The sequence below is a fragment of the Limulus polyphemus genome, unplaced genomic scaffold, assembly GCF_000517525.1.
Source record: "Limulus polyphemus unplaced genomic scaffold, Limulus_polyphemus-2.1.2 Scaffold1346, whole genome shotgun sequence".
Classification (NCBI taxonomy): Eukaryota; Metazoa; Arthropoda; class Merostomata; order Xiphosura; family Limulidae; genus Limulus; species Limulus polyphemus.
The window spans coordinates 134489-140240 of NW_013666956.1; positions in this window are offsets into that span (position 1 = coordinate 134489).

A 5752-nucleotide genomic window follows, 5' to 3' on the forward strand; every position below is an offset into this window, starting at 1 on the left:
CCTTTCCTTTCCAGTTTTTGCCAATTTCTCGTTATCAGTGACCAAAAAGTATTCCCGAATTTTCAAAATCTCGAAATTATTATTATTTGTAGTTAAGCACAAAGATACATAATGGGCTACCCGTGCTATGCCCACTACTTGTATCGAAATCCGGTTTTTAGCAATATCAATCCGCAGACTTACCGCTGAACTACTGGGGGGGGGGGCTCAAAATTATTCCCGTACCTTTTGGATACTTATTCGGAAAAATATTGACACCAGTAGTTGGGTCATACTGTGCTTCATTCAGAAATTAAGTATGGTGTTAAGCGACTCATTTACATAAGGCTTGAGGTTCAGTAACATAATTTTACAATGCTAAAAAACACGTATGTGTAGGTTACTTGTGTAATTCTATGTTACACCTTCACTCAGTTACTCGATCTTCACAAACCAAGTGATTCTAATACGCAGAAAGATAAGTGTAGCGATTTGTTGCAGGTGAAATGGAAGAGTCACGACAAAAACAAAAATAAAATATTTTATTTCTTAAAGCAATGGAAACTGTGGTACAAAGATGATCATTATAGTGGTAGAACTATAATACAGACATAATAAGGTAAATAAATTAATAGTTTCGTTTTAAGTAAACTCAAACACGGTATGGGAAATTTTAGTGTTTATATCATTAAAATAATACTAAAAACCTTCTTTATCGTTAAAACTTGTGAGCTCGAGAATAATCGCAGACTCAGAGGTGCAAGTAACATGAGATCCCCGTCCCTCAAATTATGCTCGCCCTTTCAGCCGTGGGGGCGTTATAATGTAACGATCAATCCCACTATTCGTTGGTAAAAGAGTAGCCCAAGAGTTGGCAATGGGTGGTGATGACTAGCTGCCTTCCCTCTAGTCTTACACTGCTAAATTAGGGACGGCTAGCGCAGATAGCCCTCGTGTAGCTTTGCGCGAAATTCAAAAGACAAACAAACGAGAATGATCGCACCAGTGACCGAAACGTCGTACCTATTTTAAAGATATTCTTCCTTAACGTGAAAGCTGCAACTTGTAATAAAATAATGTAGGTAAATGTAGCGAAACAAGAACAGGATTTCTACAACGTGTTTGTACTCGCTCAGAAAGATGGATTGAACTTTATAATGATCATAGCGGATCTGATCTGAGAGAACCAAAACTATATTACCATTGACAATACACATTGTTTTTTATAATTGGCCAATCAGAACACAGGCAACGTAATACAAAAATATATCTGCTTTATGTGAAAGTCGCGAGGTGTTCTCCCATACACAAATTTCAGTAAAGTTACTTTATGGACCTAATATTTAAAATGCGTAAGGATTTGTATCTGTTTAAGCACAAAGCTACACGATGAGCTATATGTGTTGTGCCCACCACGGGTATCGAAACCCGGTTTCTAGCTTTATAATCCCGCAGACATACCGCTGTGTCACTGGGACTCGGAGACAATTCGTAATGGGCTAACTATGAGGAACTTAGAAAGGATAATTTGTAATCTGGTGTGATTCTTATCGCTATCATTAGGCCTATTGGTTTTATTGTTTCCAGTTGTCGGACGTGACCTAGGATTTACGTGGCGGACTGTGAATCCGAGAATTCCTGGTTTGCAGCGTCCGTTACCGTAGAATCGCATTCCCCATTTTGGGGCCGTAGATATGTTATAAGAGTGACAGTCAAATCCCACTATTCGATTAAAGATGAACAAGAGTTGGCAGTGGATGCTGTTGACTAACTGCCTTCCCTCTAGTCTATCGGTTCAAAATTCGGGACGGTTAGCGCAGTTAGCCCTTGTGGATATTAATCTTACGCTTACCTTTACTACTCTACAGGTACTACACACAACTTGTAAAATTTTAATTCACAATAATGTAACAGTTAGGGTTTCCAGATTTCGAGAGTGAAAAACGGGACATTTAAGTTTAAGTTACAATAATACAATTTTTACCATTTACTAAATAAGATGATGTTTATTGGATGGCATTTTGAAACCATAATCAAAAGAAATTTAATAAAAGCTTATCTCGTTAAAAATAATGCTAAATAAAATAAAAACGCACGTAAGTCTTCTTTATCCTCTGCAAAGAAAATAAAATGGTTCTTTGTTTTTCATCGCTGGGCAGGTCTTCAAATATTAATTCCTGCGGCTGTCCAATGACAGGTTAGATTAAGAAAATGTAGCAAAAAGGAAGAGAACACTGTACTGTGTGATCTGTCGTTATCAGATTACTTTACGAGTGAAATTTAAAGGAGCCATTTATAATGACAAATTGTACATATTAACTCACACTGAAGTACAGAGAAACCAGAACAATTGAATAATTTCACTGTTTCTGATCGGGACAAAAACAAAAGGATAAATGTTGAGATAATATTATAAATATAATAAATATTCAAACAAACATTTCAAATATTACCCCCTCTCCCCTCGGCACAGCTGTCGCTCTTAGCATTGAAATAAAAGACTTGTCTGTACTACGACCAGTTGATTATCTATCTATAAATATTTAAGAGTACAAGATAAATAAAAAATTGGAAACTTAAAACTTGCAAATGTGGATCGTATAAAAATTATGGGAAAAAGGCTGGAAATACTGTAGACATTATTTACTCAAACCACAAACCCCTATTTTGGCTCCATGCTGTTCCCTAGAGTTATATTTGGTGGAGTTAAAATAGGGGTTTGTAGTTTGCATAAATCATGTCTACAGTATCTCCAACTTGTTCCCTTACTTTTTTACGATCCCTATTTGCAAGTCTTTAAATTCCTAATTGTGTATTTATCTTGTTTGCTGGCTTTTTTTTTTATACTCAACTATGAGCAACGGATTACTTCATATGGTAGCTAATTTTATACATTGTAATGATAATAAACATAGCTAGTAGCTAGCAGATACGGTTCGTGATGATTTACTGTAGCTATTGACTATTTGATCGCATTGTTTCGAGACTTAAAATGTTAAGTTGCAGCTGGAGATTTGTTTGAGAATATAGTGAGCTTTTATAGTTTCTGTGTAACTAAATTCTCTATATATAATGCATAGCAATGGGCAAATATATGCCTAGACTAAGATAGAACCGTGTAAACTTTTACCAGTGGAAAAGCAGCCTTTTCAAATAAAACATATACCTCTAAACCATCACTTTAAATAAGCCTTCGTGTATTTTAAAATAATTATTATACAAATGTGTGTAATAAAATTTAATATTATGTGTACTGATTTTCTAACTCCGTCACTTCACACATAATATAGGAGTTGGCACCGATTGTACAGTGAACAAAGCATTGACATGTTACAGTCATCTACTGTTCATCTATTGTTGGCTGGTAATTTCTAGTTCACCCTGTACTTCAGCTTTTTAAAGGAACACAAGATGTATGTAAGAAAGCTAACATCAAGGGGTAATGATAACATTGTTTACACTAGAATTATGATGTTCTCAGCTTATCTATAATATAGAAGAAACAAATAGATTTTTCAATACACTACGACCTTTGCAGTACCTTATTCAGTATTCTACAAAATGTTCGGGTGCAATATACCAAGCCGTTTTTGTTGTAGGCTGACAAGTAAATAATTATAAGAAGAATTACAAACGGGCCGTTTTGAGCGGATTTTCTTTTTCTTGTAAGTCTAACATGCGATCTTCTGTGTGCATTTTTATATGTGTACAGCCTTAGCAGTTAACAGTAAAGGTTTTAAAGTGTTGTTTGAACTGAGTCTTAACTGTTTAAGGTCCTTTTTGCCTGACGTTCTATTAGGGTTTTGTACTATTCCTTGCGATACCTATTATGAACCACGATAGTGGTCCATGATAAAAATATGCATTATACTAACTTACCGTATTCGTCTTCTTGCTTCTCCTACCTACACTAAAAATTGAACGTGGAACAAACAGTCTGCCATGCCACATGTTAGGAATCACGCGTTCACCAGCGTGCAACACTGCGCAAGTGCTGTTCAATTATTTATCTTCTCTCCCTGCATTCTTTGGGTTTTAAGCAATTAAGGATAACCGCATATTAAAAGAAACATGTCTCGGCTTGTAGTTTTTGTTTGTAACATAATTCTTATTTCGTAGATGTTAAGACTTTTAGCAACCTTTATTAGCGCAAGCCCGGGAGAGAAGGCAACGGAAGATGCAGCTAAAATTGCCCAAACAAAAAAATCGAATATTACGTCATGTAAATCGTGATGGGTGATTTGTTCCCCTGGCTGCTACGTCCTTTGTTTTTCAAAGGGAAGAATGCAATATAATTTGCATCACGTTTTGTACCGCATGCTAACAAAATTAATTATGTTTTATATATATAGCCCATGCTATGTAGTCCAAGAGCAAAAGAGGAAGATTCCCTACGCTAGTGGTCTCCAACCGTTTCTATTCCATAAAAAGTAGTCGTAAAACCTTTTTTTTTTTCTCAACTCTTTAAATGCACCCATAAATAGTACTGCTTTGGCCAATTGAATTCACTTTACTTTTAGAAAAAAATTATTCTATCAAAGTTTTAAGCACAAAGCTACATAATAGCTATCTGTGCTTTGACCACCGCGAGTATGGAACAAGATTATTTAGCGTTAAAACCCCCTCCAGGTTACCGTTGAACTACCGGGAAGGGGTGACTGCTATCAAAGAAAAAAAATTAGTACAAATAATAAGATTACGGTGAGTTACGACAATAATAATGTTGGCTTTTACCAGCGAATAGTGGGATTGACCGTCACATTATAACGCCCCCACGGCTGAAAGGGCGAGCATGTTTGGTGGGACGGGGATTCGAACCCGCAGATTGTGAGTCGAACGCCCTAACCACCTGGCCATGCCGGGCCTCTGTAGACATAGAAATAATGTCATGATATTTCATAAGAACGCTTACTTTCTCAACTATATTACTATCTAATTCTGTGTCAAATTACGTAATGGATGTTTTAAAACTGCAAGACAATAAACTAAAAAGCGGGCCTATCTTTTCTGATACTCCTCATGATTCAATGAAGTGAATGCCCTTTGTGTACTGAACTCAAGATAAAATTAAACTAAAATAAGTAACATCTTAGTCCGATGATTATTCCACCTATTACACAATTTATGAAGCAAAATTACACAGTGAAAATGTTTAGATTACAAACCTAGGTTTTACTTTTACTTACTTTTTCAATGACTTACAAATATCTCGATAGTAGAATTCTGGCGCCCCCTTCATATTTCTTTAAATGAAAAGAAGATTAAGCCTTTTCTTTCAGTGTGTAAACAAGCATAATCATTACTAAATTGGATGTATTGGGAGTGTGTGGTTTTGTTACCATTCCTTTTGTTTTGCCCGCCAGTGGCACAACGGTAAGTCTGTGAACTTATAACGCTAAAAACCGGGATTCGATTCCTGTAGCACACACAGCACAGATAGCCAATTGTGTAGCTTTGTACTTAACTACAAACAAACAAAACTTTTGTTTTGGACAAGGGCAATCAACAAATTAGAATTACATGGCAAAATCAAGAACTGAAAACGCATTAATTGCTTACAAAAATTACAGATCTACAATTAGTGAGCAACGACATAATAAAATAAAACAATTTAACTAATATGTAAAAATTAAAGCTCTTAATCAGTTGGCTAGGTTATAGAATCGTTAACTAGCGATTAACCTTTTCCCGGCGTTTTCCCTCAAACTATCAAAAGTGCCCTGCAGCTTGCTTGTTTGTTTGTTTGGAATTAAGCACAAAGCTACACGATGGG